This window comes from Rattus norvegicus, chromosome 2 (assembly GCF_021556685.1).
Source record: "Rattus norvegicus strain SHRSP/BbbUtx chromosome 2, alternate assembly SHRSP_T2T, whole genome shotgun sequence".
NCBI classification, from domain to species: Eukaryota; Metazoa; Chordata; class Mammalia; order Rodentia; family Muridae; genus Rattus; species Rattus norvegicus.
The window spans coordinates 75,318,571-75,339,529 of NC_141535.1; the positions used below are offsets into that span (position 1 = coordinate 75,318,571).

Consider the following 20,959-nt stretch of genomic DNA (forward strand, 5'->3'; position numbering starts at 1 on the left):
GGGATTTTATAGGTCTATGGTAAAAATGGGAGAGAGACTGGATTCATTTCTGTAGAAATAGTTACCTGAGCATCAAATGCTGAGCCAAGGGAGAGCATATTTTTTTTCTCTCATACATCAAGGACTTAACAGTGAGTATCAAGGAGTTGCTCATATGCTGTCTACTGATTTACAGGATGCTGAAGCTCCCTTCTATGTTCAGCTCTGACTATGCATATGCTAACTATTGACCTTGCCTGTCAGATGCCAGTGAGCCACTTGGTCAGCACTATCACCCTCTCCTCTTGTAGGTATCACTACTGCTGATAATCATAATGAACTGTCTGTATTTCTGCAACTACCAAGAAGCTACATTGGTCTGTAACTCACATCTTTTCTATGGGATGTTATGGCATCTCTTTTCTGAAATAGATGGAAAAGTATTCTCATTAGAAGCCATCCTTGCTGTCTAGTTGGAAAAAATGACCCCATTAGAAGAAGGAAAACATAAAAATGACAATACTGGCTTATATATGTTCCTTTCAGGCAGTGGTTCTCAAACTTACTTATGCTGAGACCCTTTAATAGACTTCCTGATATGGCGGTCACCCACAACCACAAAATTATTTTGATGATAAGTCTTAACTGTAATGTTGATACTCTTATAAATCATAATGGAAGTATCTAATATGTAGAATATATGATATATGATCTCCCGTTGGAAACCACTGCTTTAAGGTTTCCAAAACGTGGGACAATTGGCCTGATGTTGCTGATGTTGCTATCCCAGAACCCTATGTCTCCTCTTATTTGGTCATTTACATATTGAAATACCTGATGCTCATCTTCAGATTGCCAGACTTGGCCATTTCAATCTTTCCTTTGACTCTAGTCGAATTTTCATTACAAGGTGTCTGAGAAATTTACATTTATTCATCATGGACTTTTTCTTCCAAAAATCTTCTGAAAGCCAGCCCTTGCATTATCTATATAGCCAAACATTAGAAAGCTAAAGTTGATTACAGTCACAAAAATTTCAACACATTCTATATTTAGAACTATTGTTTCTTTGTTTAGAATATTTCTTCAAACATAAATTGGCTTCTGTTTGAATTTGTTGCTTACATTTGAGATAATAATTTAATGACAACATTTCTCCTCCTTTACCTCCCGTAAGGTCTTCCATATACCTCTCCTGCTCTTCTCCAAATTCATGACCCCTCTTTTCATTATTGTCTGTATATTTGTACTTATACATATATAAATATTTTTAAATACAACATGCTGCATCTGTGCATTATTGTATTTTTTTTCAGGGATGAACATTTGTACTGAACAACCAATTCATATATACTTCCCCTCTGAGGGCCACCTCCCCTACTCCAAGCTCTATTACTCCAGTTATCTGTAGTTCCTTTTGTAGGGTTGAGGCCTTATAACCTTTTCTCATCCAGTTTGACATGGTCACTGGTTTCATTCTTGCTCAGTTCACTTTTGGGCAGCCATGAGGGTAAGATACTATGCGGATAGCTTCTAAGTAGGAGACAAAGTTTATAGCAAACTACTTGATCTGCTTCCTCTTGCGATTTTTCTCTCCTTTCTTCTGAAAAGTCCCCATCTTTTCAGCAAAGGTGCAGGAATACTTTTTGAAGTATATCCTTGGACTGGGTTCCATGACTCTGAAGATTGATGGTGATTTTTGTTCTGATCTCCAACTGTTGCATGTAGTAATTTTCATAATGAGTGGCAAGGACCTCATTTATCATCAAGACAGACGCTGAAAGAGTCTATGAGCAGTCTGTTTATGGTGTTGGGTGATAGAGATGATGATAAGGGTCTATGGTCTATGGTAGATAAGGGTAGGACAGGTGGTGGCAGAAGCCAATAATTTCCACTTATTTTATTTTATTTTATTTTTTCGGAGCTAGGGACTGAACTACGGGCCTTGCACTTGCTAGGCAAGCGCTCTACCACTGAGCTAAATCCCCAACCCGCCACTTATTTTTTAAAGTTCCATATAGCAATAATGACACCTAGTCCTTTCACAGAGACTAATTCCACTCCTTTTTGTGTTCTTATATATTGTCCTTATGTCCTCCCTTGTTTATCTGACAAATCTGGACTATTGAGGTATACTCGATCAATATAATTAAATATATATATATATATATATATACACACATATATGTATGTATATATGTATATATATGTATATATATGTATGTGTGTATATATGGCATTCTTTAAAAATGTGCATTTATATTTTACAAGATGTGTATTTATTCAGGGAAGGTAAGGTCATTGAATTCCCTGGTTCGACAGTTACAGATTTTTTGAGTTACCATCTGAGCTCTTGGAATTCGACCAAGGTCCTTTGAAAGAGCAGCCAGTGCTTGTAACTCCTGAGCCATCTCACCAGCTACTAAGATACTTATTTTTATTTTTTAAACTATTTTAGACAATCCACTTTGCTTTATTGACACATTGTAATACTTCGTTTTGAAATTTCAGAAATTTCCTTTCTCTTAATAGACTTCACAATAATTTGCTTCTGTAAACAATAGCAATGGACTCCAAAATTTTTGATCTCTAGTTAAACATCTGTAGATAGTTATTGAGAAAAAATCACTAGCTAGAGACTCTTATAAAGGCAAAACAAATAGTGTTTGCATCTAGTTGACCCCGTGGGTGAGTCTTCTGGTCTTCAGTGTCAGTCAGCCTTATCTACCTTCTAAATGACTGCAAGAGATGATTATATCAACAAAGATTTAAGATCTCAGAATAAGATGATAGGACTCTATCTCAAAGCTGGGTTGGAGGAATACTAGAAGGTATACTTGACAAACAGTACAATTTTAGTTTATTTTCTAATCATAGCCTATTTGGAAGTGATATGAATTCGGATTCCTGTACTTGTTCAAAGGTAAGTCTTCTGTTCTCTCCTGTGCTTGCCCAGATCAAAAGCTCAAAAGTCTTCTGCATGGTACCTGTAAATGGAAAAATCAGAGCCAAGAAGCTTAGCAGACTTTTATACATACTAGAAAAGGGTAATATTTTTCCATTTCAGAGAAGTATACTCATGAAGAACTCAGTGGTTATAACCAATCTAAAAGGAAAAACCGTCCCTATAATAGTTGGATCATCATGATGGAAAGGAATAATTATAGGAACCACCATTCCTATAATTTTTTTACAAAAAATTTTGCTATGTTTACAGAAGCAAAATAAACATAGCATGAGAGGTAGCGTTTGATAAAATTAACCAGCATTTCTAAAGTATAAGGTTTATATGCAAGAAAAGAAAATGGTAAAATTTCGTTGTTTTCAAAAATAATTTTAATCAAGTATCCATGGAAAATTTTAAGTTATTGAATTAGTTTTACTTAAAGTAACTGAATAGTTGATTCAAGATATTTACAAACGTAACAATATGATGTCTAATTACTAAAAGCATATTAACTGAAATGAAGAAATTATATTATTTGAAATTTTGAAAAAGTATAATTGCATTTAACTTAGTTCTGTTTTACAAAGAAAACATCTTGCGTTATATATGTTTCTATAATTAACACAAAAAATCCTTTTCTTCTGTAGAGGAAAGTCAACATTTTATGGAAAATTTAGATTCTCCAGTTATATAAAGTGCAAAGGTGAAAATGAAATTAAGTGTTTCAAAAAAAATATGCGTTTCACTTCTTTTCTAGACCTTTTGAAAATTAACTTGTACCTCATTAGAGAGTTCACTAAACACTCATATGTGAAAATATGAAGCCCTTTATTGACCTTTCAATAGTTATGTGTTAAGCATTTGTCCTCTGTAAGTCAGTGAAATATAATGAGAATTCAAATAAATAAAATTGATACCAAAGAGTAAAAGGATTAACATCAAATGGAATGAGTAATAAATACTGCTTCAAATGCACAGAATTACCATAATCTTTGAACCTATTTAACATGGAAAAGTTCAAGATATATATTTTTTAAAAAAGTCCTATCTGATATTCTTTTGGAAATAAAGGTCATGATCACCTGACCAAAGATAAACTCTCAAAAAAGATACTTGTGAGTAGATGTGCCTATCACTATGTTTACTGTATCATGAGTAATAATAAAATTACAATAATAATATGTATGTATATTAAATGTAAACCAACAGCAACTTTTCATTTAGTTGCATTATGCCGAAAAATATTCTAAATTCAAGTGTCCCTCCCATAAATATATCACAGTTAAGAAGACCTTATAGATATTTTAAAATAAATATCAAAAATATGATAGAGGAAAAATATGTTAAACAGAATTTTCCATTATCTTTGTGTGTATTATATATTTATTTTAATCTAAAATCAACGTAGAAAATATACAATTAAACACTATCATGAGAATGCACCCTTTTTAATTTTAGCATTGAAAAGTTTCAAACGTTGACTTTGAGGATGATCAGGTATGAAGTGACATGTAAGCCTTTAATGACTCCATTTCAATGTGACCATTGACTTTCAATCTTTTACCTATCTCACACTTACTTTCCCCATCACTACTTTTTAGTTTTATCAAATCAGGCTTTATAGTAGATATAACTAAAATGTTACTCTATCCTCTAAGATTGGCCATTATGTATAGAATATATTTATAGAAGCAACAATTATAAAAGTTAAATTCATAACTTGAAAATTAGTTTTACATTCCTGAGAGAATAGAATTATAAATTTCTTATGGGTATCTACACAGTTCTGTACCATCGCCTTGCGTTTCACAAGGACATACATGGACAGAATTTTTTGTTGAATTATCACAAACAACATAAACAACTAGAGTTAAGAAAGGTTGAATAACAACGCATAGTCATACCAAAGTGTCCTTTGTTCCTAGGTGCTACGAAAGAATTCTTAATTCTACAAAAAGAATATGTACTTTATTATTATTATTATTATTATTATTATTATTAGTAGTAGTAGTAGTAGTAGTAGTAGTAGTAGTAGTAGTAGTATTGGATATTTTTATTTGCATTTCAAGTGTTTTTCCCTTTCCCTTCCCGGGCATTAGCCCCCTGTCCCATCTCCCTCCCCTTCTTTTATGAGGGTGTTCTTCCTCCCCATCCACCCCCTTCTTATATTCACCTCTGATATTACCCTGCACTGGGGGTTTTAGCCTTGGCAGGGCCAGGGGGCTTCTTCTCCCATTGGTGCCCAACAGGATCATCCTCTGCTACATACGCAGCTGGAGCCATGGATCAGTCCATGGATAAGTCTTTGCGCAGTGGTTTAGTACCTGTGATCTCTGCTTGGTTCTTATTTTTTTGAATATTTTTTATTTACATTTCAAATGATATTCCCTTTATCCTGGTTTCGAAGCCATAAGCCCCCTATCCCATCCCTCTCCCCTTCTTCTATGAGGGTATTCCCTTCCCACCCACCTCCGACATTCCCCTGGGGGGGGGCGTCCAGCCTTGGCAGGACCAAAGACTTTCCTCCCATTAGAGACCAACAAGGCCATCCTAGACTACATATGCAGCTGGAGCCATGGTTCTGTCCCTGTGTAGTCTTTGGTTTTAGTCTCCAGGAATTCTGGTTGGTTGTATTCAAGTTCTTATGGGGTTGCAAGCCCCTTCAACTCCTTTGATCCTTTCTCGAATTCATCCAACTGGGACCCCGTTCTCAGTTCTCAGCTTGCTGCTAGCTTTCGTCTCTGTATTTGTCATGGTCTAGCTGAGACTCTCGGGAGACAGCATTATCAGGCTCCTCGCAGCATGCATTACTTGGTTTCATCAATATTATCTAATTCTGGTGGCTATATATACATGGGCTGTATACCCAATTGGGGGAGGTTCTAAATGGCCATTCCTACAATCTCTCCTCCAAACTTTGCAATCATATACCTTCCTATAAATATTTTTGTTCTCCCTTTTAAGAGAAACTGAAACATACTCACTTTGGTTGTCCTTCTTCTTGTGCTTGATGTGGTCTGTGGATTTATCTCGGGTAATTTGAGCTTTGGGGCTAACATACACTTATCTGTGAGTGTGTGTGGGTGTGTGTGGGGGGGTTGGATTTTTTTTTTTTGCTTTTTGCTTTTTGCTTTTGTCATTAGTTTACCACACTCAGGATAATTCAAACCATTTGCCTATGAATTTCATGAAGTCATTGATTTTAGTAGCTGACTAGTACTCCTTTGTGTAGATATACCACATTTTCTGTATCCATTCATCTGTTGAAGGACATCTGGGTTCTTTCCAGCTTCTGGCTATTATAAATAAGGCTGCAATGAACATAGTGGAACATTTGTCCATGTTGTATGTTGGAGAACCTTTTGGGTATATTCCCAGAAGAGGTATAGCTGGGTCTTAAGGTAGGGCAATGTACAGTTTTCTGAGGAACAAACGGACTGATTTCCAGAGTGGTTGTACCAGTCTCCAGTCCCACCAACAATGGAGGAGTGTTCCTTTTTCTCCACATCCTCACCAGCATCTGTGATCACCTGAGTTTTTGATCTTAGCCATTCTCACTGGTGTGAGGTGAAATCTCAGGGTTGTTTTGATTTCCATTTCCCTTTTGAATAACGATGTTGAACACTTATTTGGATGCCTCTCAGCCATTTGATATTCCTCAGCTGAGAATTCGTCTTTTAGCTCTGTATCTCATTTTTAATAGGGTTATTTGGCTCTCTGGAGTTTAATTTCTTTAGTTCTTTGTATATTTTGGATTAGTTCTCTAGTGGATGTAGTATTGGAAAAAAATCTTTTCCCAATCTGTTTGTTGCATTTTTCTCCTAATGGCAGTGTTTGTTTTTGTTTTTGTTTTTGTTTTTGTTTTTTGTTTTTTGTTTTTTTTTGCCTTACAGAAGCTTTGCAGTTTTATGAGGTCCCATTTGTCAATTCTTGATCTTAGAACATAAGTCATTGGGGTTTTGTTCCGGAAAATTTCCCCAGTGCCCATGTGTTCAAGACTCTTCTCCACTTTCTCTTCTATTAGTTTATCTGGTTTTATGTGGAAGTCTTTGAACTGTTTGGCCTTGAGCTTTGTACATGGTGATAAGAATGGATTGATTTGTATTCTTTTAAATGCTGACATCCAGTTGAACCAGCACTATTTGTTAAAAATGCTGTCTTTTCCACTGGATGGTTTTAGCTCCTTTGTCAAACAACAAGTGACCATTGGTGTGTGGGTTCATTTTTAGATCTTCAATTCTACTCCATTGATTTATCTGCTTGTCTCTGTACCAATATCATATAGTTTTTATCACTATTGCTCTGTAATACAGCTACAAGTCAGGTATAGTGATTCCCCTAGAAGTTCTTTTATTGCTGAGGATAATTTTGCCATCCTCATTTTTTTTTGTTAATCCAAATGAATTTGCAATTGCTCCTTTTAATTTTATGAAGAATTGAGTTAGAAGTTTGATGGGGATTGCATTGAATCTGCAGATTGTTTTTGTCAAGACAACCATTTTTATTATATTAATCCTGCCAGTCCATGAGCATAGGAGGTCTTTCTATCTTCTGAGATCTTCGATTTCTTTCTTCAGAGATTTGAAGTTTTTGTCATACAGATCTTTTACTTCCTTGTTTAGTCACACCAAGGTATTTTATATAATTGTGACTATTGTGAATGGTGTCGTTTCTCTTATTTTTTTCTCAGCCTCTTTATCCTTTTAGTAGAGAAAGGAAAAGAATATTAAATGAATATATATTGAAAAGTAAGAAGTCAAAATATCACCATATGATAATATAATATACCTAAGTGACCCCATATATTTTGCCAGAAAACTCTGAAACCAGATAAACAACTCCAACAAAGTGACTGGATATAAAATTACCTCAAACACATCTGTAAACTTCCTCTTTTCTTGTTTAGTTTTAGGATATTTATTGTTAAAATAAAACTTTGCAAATACTAAAATCATCAAACATAAAAGCCAAACCCAATGTGTATACAAGTCAATAAAATTTTGTACACTTACAATAGCCATTTGAAATTATACATGAGCTTCCTGGTTGCTGCCGCCGCAGAGAGCCCGTGGGCAGCACCCCGCGAGCAAACTTGAGCCTCTGGACCACAGGTAAGACCAACTTGTCTGTTGCAAAAAGGCTGCCTGGTGAAATCGGGACACACAGAGGCAGAATTCCTCTAGGACCGGGCACGTCCTGTGGTTACCGGAAGTCCCACACCCGCGGATCCCGGCCCGCAGAAGCTCTCTGCTCCCAGACCCCGTGGGAAAGAGACCTCACCACTGGTCAGGTGGGCACTCCTGAGGCTGCATAAGCTCCCAGAAGGGACAGCACAAGTCTTCCTGGTTGCTGCCACCGCAAAGAGCCCATGGGCAGCACCCCGCGAGCGAACTAGAGCCTCGGGACCACAGGTAAGACCAACTTTTCTGCTGCAAGAAAGCTGCCTGGTAAACTCAAGACACAGGCCCACAGGAACAGCTGAAGACCTGTAGAGAGGAAAAACTACATGCCTGAAAGCAGAACACTCTGTCCCCATAACTGACTGAAAGAGAGGAAAACAGGTCTACAGCACTCCTGACACACAGTCTTATAGGACAGTCTAGCCATTGTCAGAAATAGCAGAACAAAGTAACACTAGAGATAATCTGATGGCGAAGGGCAAGCGCAGGAACACAAGCAACAGAAACCAAGACTACATGGCATCATCGGAGCCCAATTCTCACACCAAAACAAACATGGAATATCCAAACACACCTGAAAAGCAAGATCTAGTTTAAAAATCATATTTGATCATGATGCTGGAGGACTTCAGGAAAGACGTGAAGAACTCCCTTAGGGAAACAAAGGAAAACATTAATAAACAAGTAGAAGCATACAGAGAGGATTCGCAAAAATCCCTGAAAGAATCGCAAAAATCCCTGAAAGAATTCCAGGAAAACACAATCAAACAGTTGAAGGAATTAAAAATGGAAATAGAAGCAATCAAGAAAGAACACATGGAAACAACCCTGGATATAGAAAACCAAAAGAAGAGACAAGGAGCTGTAGATACAAGCTTCACCAACAGAATACAAGAGATGGAAGAAAGAATCTCAGGAGCTGAAGATTCCATAGAAATCATTGACTCAACTGTCAAAGATAGTGTAAAGCAGAAAAAGCTACTGGTCCAAAACATACAGGAAATCCAGACTCAATGAGAAGTTCAAACCTAAGGATAATAGGTATAGAAGAGAGTGAAGACTCCCAGCTCAAAGAACCAGTAAATATCTTCAACAAAATCATAGAAGAAAACTTCCCTAACCTAAAAAAAGAGATACCCATAGACATACAAGAAGCCTACAGAACTCCAAATAGATTGGACCAGAAAAGAAACACCTCCCGTCACATAATTGTCAAAACACCAAACACACAAAATAAAGAAAGAATATTAAAAGCAGTAAGGGAAAAAGGTCAAGTAATATATAAACGCAGACCTATCAGAATCACACCAGACTTCTCGCCAGAAACTATGAAGGCCAGAAGATCCTGGACTGATGTCATACAGACCCTAAGAGAACAAAAATGCCAGCCCAGGTTACTGTATCCTGCAAAACTCTCAATTAACATAGATGGAGAAACCAGGATATTCCATGACAAAACCAAATTTACACAATATCTTTCTACAAATCCAGCACTACAAAGGATAATAAATGGTAAAGCCCAACATAAGGAGGCAAGCTGTACCCTAGAAGAAGCAAGAAACTAATCGTCTTGGCAACAAAACAAAGAGAATGAAAGCACACAAACATAACCTCACATCCAAATATGAATATAACGGGAAGCAATAATCACTATTCCTTAATATCTCTCAACATCAATGGCCTCAACTCCCCAATAAATAGAAATAGATTAACAAACTGGATACGCAACGATGACCCTGCATTCTGCTGCCTACAGGAAACACACCTCAGAGACAAAGACAGACACTACCTCAGAGTGAAAGGCTGGAAAACAAATTTCCAAGCAAATGGTCAGAAGAAGCAAGCTGGAGTAGCCATTCTAATATCAAATAAAATCAATTTTCAACTAAAAGTCATCAAAAAAGATAAGGAAGGACACTTCATATTCATCAAAGGAAAAATCCACCAAGATGAACTCTCAATCCTAAATATCTATGCCCCAAATACAAGGGCACCTACATACGTAAAAGAAACCTTACTAAAGCTCAAAACACACATTGCACCTCACACAATAATGGTGGGAGATTTCAACACCCCACTCTCATCAATGGACAGATCATGGAAACAGAAATTAAACAGTGATGTCGACAGACTAAGAGAAGTCATGAGCCAAATGGACTTAACGGATATTTATAGAACCTTCTATCCTAAAGCAAAAGGATATACCTTCATCTCAGCTCCTCATGGTACTTTCTCCAAAATTGACCATATAATTTGTCAAAAAACGGGCCTCAACAGGTACAGAAAGATAGAAATAATCCCATGCGAGCTATCAAACCACCATGGCCTAAAACTGGTCTTCAATAACAATAAGGGAAGAATGCCCACATATACGTGGAAATTGAACAATGCTCTACTCAATGATAACCTGGTCAAGGAAGAAATAAAGAAAGAAATTAAAAACTTTTTAGAATTTAATGACAATGAAGGTACAACATACCCAAACTTATGGGACACAATGACAGCTGTGCTAAGAGGAAAACTCATAGCGCTGAGTGCCTGCAGAAAGAAACAGGAAAGAGCATATGTCAGCAGCTTGACAGCACACCTAAAAGCTCTAGAACAAAAAGAAGCAAATACACCCAGGAGGAGGAGAAGGCAGAATCAAATCAAACTCAGAGCTGAAATCAACCAAGTAGAAACAAAAAGGACCATAGAAAGAATCAACAGAACCAAAAGTTGGTTCTTTGAGAAAATCAACAAGATAGATAAACCCTTAGCCAGACTAACGAGAGGACACAGAGAGTGCGTCCAAATTAACAAAATCAGAAATGAAAAGGGAGACATAACTACAGATTCAGAGGAAATTAAAAAAATCATCAGATCTTACTATAAAAACCTATATTCAACAAAACTTGAAAATCTTCAGGAAATGGACAATTTCCTAGACAGATACCAGGTATCGAGGTTAAATCAGGAACAGATAAACCAGTTAAACAACCCCATAACTCCTAAGGAAATAGAAGCAGTCATTAAAGGTCTCCCAACCAAAAAGAGCCCAGGTCCAGACGGGTTTAGTGCAGAATTCTATCAAACCTTCATAGAAGACCTCATACCAATATTATCCAACTAATCCACAAAATTGAAACAGATGGAGCCCTACCGAATTCCTTCTACGAAGCCACAATTACTCTTATACCTAAACCACACAAAGACACAACAAAGAAAGAGAACTTCAGACCAATTTCCCTTATGAATATCGACGCAAAAATACTCAATAAAATTCTGGCAAACCGAATTCAAGAGCACATCAAAACAATCATCCACCATGATCAAGTAGGCTTCATCCCAGGCATGCAGGGATGGTTTAATATACGGAAAACCATCAACGTGATCCATTATATAAACAAACTGAAAGAACAGAACCACATGATCATTGCATTAGATGCTGAGAATGCATTTGACAAAATTCAACACCCCTTCATGATAAAAGTCCTGGAAAGAATAGGAATTCAAGGCCCATACCTAAACACAGTAAAAGCCATATACAGCAAACCAGTTGCTAACATTAAACTAAATGGAGAGAAACTTGAAGCAATCCCACTAAAATCAGGGACTAGACAAGGCTGCCCACTCTCTCCCTACTTATTCAATATAGTTCTTGAAGTTCTAGCCAGAGCAATCAGACAACAAAAGGAGATCAAGGGGATACAGATCAGAAAAGAAGAGGTCAAAATATCACTATTTGCGGATGATATGATAGTATATTTAAGTGATCCCAAAAGTTCCACCAGAGAACTACTAAAGCTGATAAACAACTTCAGCAAAGTGGCTGGGTATAAAATTAACTCAAATAAATCAGTTGCCTTCCTCTATACAAAAGAGAAACAAGCCGAGAAGAAATTAGGGAAACGACACCCTTCATAATAGACCCAAATAATATATAGTACCTCGGTGTGATTTAACCAAGCAAGTAAAAGATCTGTACAATAAGAACTTCAAGACACTGAGGAAAGAAATTGAAGAAGACCTCAGAAGATGGAAAGATCTCCCATTTTACCAAATGCAATCTACAGATTCAATGCATTCCCATCAAAATACCAATACAATTCTTCAAAGAGTTAGACAGAACAATTTGCAAATTCATCTGGAATAACAAAAAACCCAGGATAGCTAAAGCTATCCTCAACAATAAAAGGACTTCAGGGGGAATCACTATCCCTGAACTCAAGCAGTATTACAGAGCAATAGTGATAAAAACTGCATGGTATTGGTACAGAGACAGACAGATAGACCAATGGAATAGAATTGAAGACCCAGAAATGAACCCACACACCTATGGTCACTTGATTTTTGACAAAGGAGCCAAAAGCATCCAATGGAAAAAAGATAGCATTTTCAGCAAATGGTGCTGGTTCAACTGGAGGTCAACATGTAGAAGAATGCAGATCGATCCATGCTTATCACCCTGTACAAAGCTTAAGTCCAAGTGGATCAAGGACCTCCACATCAAACCAGACACACTCAAACTAATAGAAGGAAAACTAGGGAAGCATCTGGAACACATGGGCACTGGAAAAAATTTCCTGAACAAAACACCAATGGCTTACACTCTAAGATCAAGAATCGACAAATGGGATCTCATAAAACTGCAAAGCTTCTGTAAGGCAAAGGTCACTGTGGTTAGGACAAAACGGCAACCAACAGATTGGGAAAAGATCTTTACCAATCTTACAACAGATAGAGGCCTTATATCCAAAATATACAAAGAACTCAAGAAGTTAGACCGCAGGGGAACAAATAACCCTATTAAAAAATGGGGTTCAGAGCTAAACAAAGAATTCACAGCTAAGGAATGCCGAATGGCTGAGAAACACCTAAAGAAATGTTCAACATCTTTAGTCATAAGGTAAATGCAAATCAAAACAACCCTGAGATTTCACCTCACACCAGTGAGAATGGCTAAGATCAAAAACTCAGGTGACAGCAGATGCTGGCGAGGATGTGGAGAAAGAGGAACACTCCTTCATTGTTGGTGGGATTGCAGACTGGTACAACCATTCTGGAAATCAGTCTGGAGGTTCCTCAGAAAATTGGACATTGAACTGCCTGAGGATCCAGCTATACCTCTCTTGGGCATATACCCAAAAGATGCCTCAACATATAAAAGAGACACGTGCTCCACTATGTTCATTGCAGCCTTATTTATAATAGCCAGAAACTGGAAAGAACCCAGATGCCCTTCAACAGAGGAATGGATACAGAAAATGTGGTACATCTACACAATGGAATATTACTCAGCTATCAAAAACAACGAGTTTATGAAATTCGTAGGCAAATGGTTGGAACTGGAAAATATCATCCTGAGTGAGCTAACCCAATCACAGAAAGACATACATGGTATGCACTCATTGATAAGTGGCTATTAGCCCAAATGCTTGAATTACCCTAGATCCCTAGAACAAACGAAACTCAAGACAGATGATCAAAATGTGAATGTTTCACTCCTTCTTTAAATGGGGAACAAGAATACCCTTGGCAGGGAAGAGAGAGGCAAAGATTAAAACAGAGACTGAAGGAACACCCATTCAGAGCCTGCCCCACATGTGGCCCATACATATACAGCCACCTATATAGACAAGATGGATGAAGCAAAGAAGTGCAGACCGACAGGAGCTGGATGTAGATCGCTCCTGAGAGACACAGCCAGAATACAGCAAATACAGAGGCGAATGCCAGCAGCAAACCACCGAACTGAGAATAGGACCCCGTTGAAGGAATCAGAGAAAGAACTGGAAGAGCTTGAAGGGGCTCGAGACCCCATATGAACAACAATGCCACGCAACCAGAGCTTCCAGGGACTAAGCCACTACCTAAAACTATACATGGACTGACCCTGGACTCTGACCTCATAGGTAGCAATGAATATCCTAGTAAGAGCACCAGTGGAAGGGGAAACCCTGGGTCCTGCTAAGACTGAACCCCCAGTGAACTAGACTGTTGGGGGGAGGGCGGCAATGGGGGGAGGTTGGGGAGGGGAACACCCATAAGGAAGGGGAGGGGGGAGGGGGATGTTTGCCCGGAAACCGGGAAAGGGAATAACACTCGAAATGTATAGAAAAAATACTCAAGTTAATAAAAAAAAGAAATTATACATGAACTTTTATATTTGTAATATTCAATAGTTTTATGTATGTACCACAAAACACACACAAAACAACATGAGAGAATTAGAATTAGAAATCAAATTAGCTTTATATTTTCTATCAGAGCACATATTCATTACCTTTATTCAACCACTCCCAATCTCTTCTGGTATTTTTCTCCTCTATCTTTACTCATGTTATAATGTGCCCACATGTTCTTTTCCTACAGATGTATATATACTTATAACCAAGTTTTACATATTAGCAAGAACATGCAAGTTTTTTTCTTTTGAGATTGTGTGACCTCACTTATTAGGACACATTGTAAGGCCTCCCAGTTTTCTGCCAAGTTTTAAATTCTGTTTTAGATCTGCCAAATACTATATATTATTCACACACACAGACACATACACACACACACACACACACACACACACACATATATATATATTATATTGTGTACATACACTTAATTTTTCACTGATTGACAAGTTCAGCAATTCCAATTCATTGCTATAGTGAATACAGAAAAAAAATAATGATGCTGATTTCATTAAACCATGATTCTGAGGTAAAATAACCGATTTCTCTCAAATAAATCCAACTTTTATTTTAAAACATATGCCATGTAACAAGAAGTTAAATAACGTTTTCCTCATGGTATCAAGTCTCACACGTTTTATAATAATTTGTACATAATTATTTATTCATCTATTCAATGTATATATGTTCCTCCTGCAATTATGTATGTATATCATATTCATGATGAGGCTATGTGAGGGAACCAGATACTCTGAAACTGGGGTTGAGCTCCATCAATTGGTTGCTGGGCATCACCTCACTTCTTCTGTAAGAGCAGCAAATGCTCTTGAACATCAAGCCATCTCTCAAGCCCATGGTTTATAATCATTAAATGTCAACATGTATTTCCAAATTATTGTCATCGGTGTAGGTACTAAATAAAGGTTCATAGTCTCATACCCTAAGAACTTACATGGGCTGACTTTTAAGTAAAGGCATATGACCAAATCCACATTGATTTAGATGTGGAAAGGGTACCGATTGATTAATCTCCAGACATGGTAGCTGTGACTGTTGGAAATCAGTGTTAGTTTCTTCCATTGAAATCCAGGCTGAGGTTCAGCTATTTTTTCTCTTCATATGTCCTGCACTTGTTATGCCATAGACTGTCTCTTTCTTTCTCACTACTCAATAATGAATGTGTTCTGTTGTCAAGTCCCTTCTTCGAATTGTTCCCTTCATATGTACAAATCTGAGAGACTGTCATTCAGTACTAACATTAAGTTGAACAGTCACTAGAAGCCTGCTGGGTATTCCTAGATGCTGGGTTTTGTAAGGACACATTTCTTTCTTGACAGGATAATAATTTGATTATACTGATTATGTGTTCTCCAGGCACAATCTCCATTCCTGGCTGATTGCTCTCAGTTTTATTATAGAAACGCCTCAAGGCATGGTTAGTTTTGTAGCGGGAAAATGTTTTACATCTTTAAGAGATTTTGTTTCCATGTTCAAATGCAGTACTGAAGACCTCTAATTCACAAGTTTATGCTTTAAATAATGAGAAAGATTTTATTTTATGGAGGTTTTGTTTTGCTTCTGAATTTTTAACACAGTGCAGACTTGCCAAAGAAGTCACTAACTGAGCAACAAAATAAAAAAAAAAAAAGAAACGTAAAGTTTGAAATCATAACTTCTGAAAATACAGTCCTTATCTATTTTATACTCTTTGTAAAAGTATCTGGAATATATAATACATGCAATGCAACAATAGTGGAGTGACTCAATGAGCATCCTACTTGTACTCAGGGTAAAAAACAAATTTATTTCACTCCATGGTATCAGGAGAATCATGATCATCACATTCCACAAACAATCACAAAGTTGAAGCCAAATTTCTCTGTCCTTCCATTTCTTGTAGTTAATAGCAAGTAGAGATCTACAAAACCATTGCATTCCATGAAAGAGTTAAAGAGAAATCTTAAAGATAATGAGTACAGACACATACACATACCAAAGGTCATCCAAAGAGACATGTACAACAATAGACTGGGGATAAGGAAGTCCACTTGGAATAAGCAATAACTGTAACCTCTGTCCTGGGAAAAATGAGTCCATATGTATCTGAGATGCAGTTATTCTATCCATCTACATGGTAATATGCAAAGGTAAAGTAAGAAAGTGATTGTTGTAGTTTTATGACCAAATCTACCTATATTTGATTAAATTCAATATTGAAATAAAATTTGACTTCTTTGTGGTAGCAAAAGTTGTACTCCTTTCTCCTGGCCTTTCAGGCACTGCAGATGTCGCTGCTGTGTCATATGTGTGTCAATAGGTGGCAGAGATGAGAGACGCTCTGACTATGCTCAGTGTTCTGACCTAGGAACATCCGAATGATCAGTGGCCTAACATTCCCTGTAAAACATGAACCTGATGCACCATCAGTGTGGCAAAAGAGGGCTTGGACAAGGAATTATCCTGAGATGATCAACACTCCAGTCCAGGTAGGCCTAGATAGGCTCCCAGGACAGAAGGCAAGCCGGAGACTAGAAGAACCCTGCCTGGAGTCACAGGCTTTAGACAGCACTAAGCCCAAGACAAATGACCAGACTGGTGCTTCCAGGCATAGACATGGAGCTAGCCTGAGATCAACACCACTCTGGTGGCCCCCAAGCCTGTGGAGACTGGGGTTAGATCAGGCCATGCTTGGTATGAACCCAGCCTGGTGGCACCATAATGCATGAGGGGAGCATAGCAGTCCTGAGATTACTTCTCCTGAAAGGACCCCAGACACACAGAGATCCCTGGCACTAATAGGAGGTGGAGAAATGGAAGAGAAAGAGAAAAAATGGATTTGGGAACAACACAAAGAGGCAAAACTAGAGACTCTGGGGGTAGTGAGGAAAAGCCTGCTATGAATAGCTGGTGATACTACCAGGACAATGGTTGGGTCCTTGTCTGTGCTGACAGAGGGGACCATGTATGGGTCTGTGACTCTGCAGGTATCTATTACCAACAAAGTCAAGGCAGACTCCCTAGCCACTGGAAACATGTTGATGTCTGAGGGCTGTGCAGAACTCACCCCAACACTCACCTGGGCATCATAGGAGTATTTGCCCTTCAGACATGAAGGCCCAAAAGCTGACTCCACCCATAGCCAATGACAGTAGCCCTTGGGTGAGCACATTGTTGGAGTTCTTGGTTAGCTAGACCAAACAATTCATGTGTTGGAGAGCTGATTTTCCACTCAACTCCCTGTGGTGGCATGATCAAGGGAGAGAGATACTATGCTCACCCTTCACCTCCTGCAATAGACAGGAGACCTGGTCCTGGGGTCATTAGACCAGGAGAGATGTTCCTGTCCTTTGTCAGTTGCTGGCTATGCACCTCAACTGCTAATCAAAATAGATCTGGCCCTAGATGTGGCGGTTATGGTGAACTCGACTGAAAGGGGTGAGTGTGGGAGAGCCAGTTCTGCCTCCTCACGGCCATTTGGTGGCATTGGCAGGGAAAAATTTCTATTCCTTTCTTTTATCCTCTAGGCCAGAGTTGGATTGGATACAGTCATGAGAGCAGAAGAACTGACCCTGCCCTTTACATGCTCCAGCACTTGGGAGAGTAGACTTTGGACCTCATTGAGACAGTACAGTAGAAATGACCAAGATGGTCGTACTGTTGGTGAGCAGGCAGGAGGGTGAGAGCAAGACAGCGCTGTCATTGCTTCTTGTCTGCCATGTAGCAATGTCCTCCATCTTTGCCACGTGTCAGCTTGGGCAAATAGGATTGATAGTATTGAGGTTATGAGACGAGAAAAGCTAGTCCTGCCCTCAACATGCCATAGCTCTCAGGAGGATTCCCTGTACCTTTCCGGGACAGCATGGTAGAACTAGCCCTGCCTCTTGTCTGCTGGGCAGTGGTATAGGTGAGGGAGAGACACCCAGTTTCCCTCCCTTGTCCTTCACCATCTGTGGGAAGTTGGTTCCCAAGATTATGTGCGGGAGAAATGGTCATGTCCTTCACTGGCTGCAACACTGAGGAAAGCAGGACTTGCACCTTGCCTAGGCAACAGGATACAGGTGGCCCCAGTATTGGGTGGTTACTGGTGAGATAGACCCAAGGGTGTGAATTCTGGAGAGCTGATCATCTTTGGTTTTATTCAGACCCAGATTTAGTTCTTCTACTATCATCTAGCCCATCACTGAACTGCTAGAATGAATGAAGGGTCCGATCCTACAGATCCAAAATTACAGGATCTCCAAAGCAAGGGGAAATAACATGATATCTGAGGAGTTCTAGTGAGGATCCAGTATTGAAAGAGTAGAAGAAGCCAGAGACCTCATACCAGACAAATGGCATCATTGCAATAAACATTTGCAAGCAAAGACATATAGTTAAAAGGGAATACTGTGGGATACACTGACACAATACAGCTTCCACAAGATTTTTTCTCTCTGATATTAGGCATTTGCAAGGTGGAAGGCAGGTATGAAGGGAGGGGGAGATGAGTGTGCTGGCTGTGCATGATGTGAAGTTCACAAAGAACCAATTAAAAATTGAAACAAACTATACTTCTAAATATCTGCTTAAATAAAAGAAAATGAGCACACTCATGTGCACCCGCCTGCTAATGTGTACAGATCCTGTGGCAGCTGCTCTATGTGTATTATTTCATCCTCTTTTCAAATGACAGATCTACAGGACTTTGTAGCGTTCTTGGTAAGGGTAGGCTTATCCATGCACATAGGAAGATAGTATTTTTTCTGTGGAATGATCTTAAGGAATATCTAAGGATGATATCTGGAAAGAGCCAGGGTACAGAAGAGAGTCTGGGTGTTGTACAGTGATCCTTGAGGGAAGTTGTTGCTTCATCTAGCAATAGATATACTTCATTGTGCAGGGAATACCATTCACTTGTCCATCCTGAATCCCCAAGAAAGGACGATTTCCTGAAGCTAACAGGCCTCCATTGTCCACTGGTTGGCTCCTCTACTGCATTTCTGAAATTGTGCTGAAAATGTGTTCAGTATGCCTAAACTGGTTTCCACTGGATTACAAGCATGAATAACTGAAGATCGTAAGGGACACATTAGAATGATCACTAAGGCACTGCATCTCAATCTTGTTAATGCTGAGACCCTTTGATAGAGTTCGTTAGCTTGGGAATACCTCCAATCATAAAATTATGTTGTTGCAATTTCACAACTGTAAGTTTGCTACTGTTATGAATCCTAAGTAAATACCTGATATAAAGGATATCTGATATCTGTTATGAAGGATGTCCACATGGTAAGAACCACCAAGCTATCAAAGGCAATTGCTCATTTAATACAGCTTATTAGCATAAAAACTTATCAAATATTGGCTTAAAGGTTGTAGTATATGGAATCAATATCACCTTGTGAGTTCAGGCCTGGCATCAGACATATATGACCAGGATAGTCACTCAGGACAAAGCCCAGTGAATTTTTCTTTAAGAAGAAATTACCTAATATGAAGTCTAGTGTTTAATGTATATCATTAGCAACTCTGACAGATGAAAGCTGATTCCTTGCCCTTGTAGATGTGAGTTTGTGAAGAAGTACAGAGGACATTGATATGCAATTGCAAGCAATCTAGGTGTTTTTTTTTTTTTTAGAAGTCTTGCTAAGACTATGTACGATAGTACATAATTATTACTTTCAGGAAGATGAAGTAATGAATTTTATTTATTCTTTTAGTTTTCTACCTACATGTTTATGGGACCTGATGTAATGGAATTTTGTTTTTCTCCAAGAATAATTAGCAAACCTCTGAGATATTTATAGATATGTGATATTATTTTATGATAAGTCCTTTAAAATATCATATGTTGTATTTTGATCATATTTACCTTAACTCTTCTCAGAATCACTCTCTCCTCTTTTTTCTTTCCACTTTCCTCACCATTTATGTTCTTATATCTGCTTTAAGATGAGACTATCTTACAGCAGATATCTTTGACCTCTGGTTAACATGTTTCTACCCACATTTCTGCCTTGTACCTTGGGATTAGGGCTTCGGGCACATATTTATTAGTTGGGAATAAGTCATCCCACAGACATTGCCTCTTCACACTTTGAATGGCTGAACTGTTTTGTAATGATCTCCATTGGCTGTTAAAAAATAAAGTTTCTTCAATGAGGAGCAAAACTACAGCCATCTGCAAGTATCAAGATAAGTTTTGGATGCAGTAAGAAATAATATCAGTTAGGAAAGAGGCAGGAATAGGTTATACTTTAATTCTGGGGCACAACCTGCCATAGGAAATTAACAAAACTGCCAATCATGAATTCCTTTCAATTTTGTAGGTCCAAAGTTCAAGTAATTACTATTTGTTACTGCCAGGATATAAACACTTCAATTGTACCTTTTAGAATAGCTTTCTCATTTTTTGCATATTTTTCAGTTCCTAGATATCACAGCTAGGATTGCTGTTCTCCCGTGGCAACTTGCATATCTCAATCTGATACTTTGATATTTTTTCCTAAGAAAGAAGGGTCCCAGGAAAGTTCCAGGTTGATTCACACACATCTTCTGTCCAAGGTATTCTATACTGGCAGCAAAAAGATGCATACCTTCAAACACAGATAGCAATAGTCCATGTTTTGGAGTATCTTCGTGCTCATCTGATGAACAATTCAGAAAAAAAAAACTTTTCTATGCTTTCACCTTTAATTTAGGTACTT

General features: G+C 38.2%; 1 protein-coding gene and 1 non-coding gene across 13 annotated transcripts in view; both read left to right on the forward strand.

The window, feature by feature from the left end:
• Cdh18 (cadherin 18) overlaps positions 1-20,959 on the forward strand; it is a 1,022,663-nt gene that overhangs the window by 658,656 nt on the left and 343,048 nt on the right. The window lies entirely within an intron of this gene.
• LOC120101302 (small nucleolar RNA SNORA17) lies at positions 16,537-16,668 on the forward strand. The gene has a single exon (XR_015679383.1). It is a non-coding gene; the product is annotated as a small nucleolar RNA SNORA17 (small nucleolar RNA).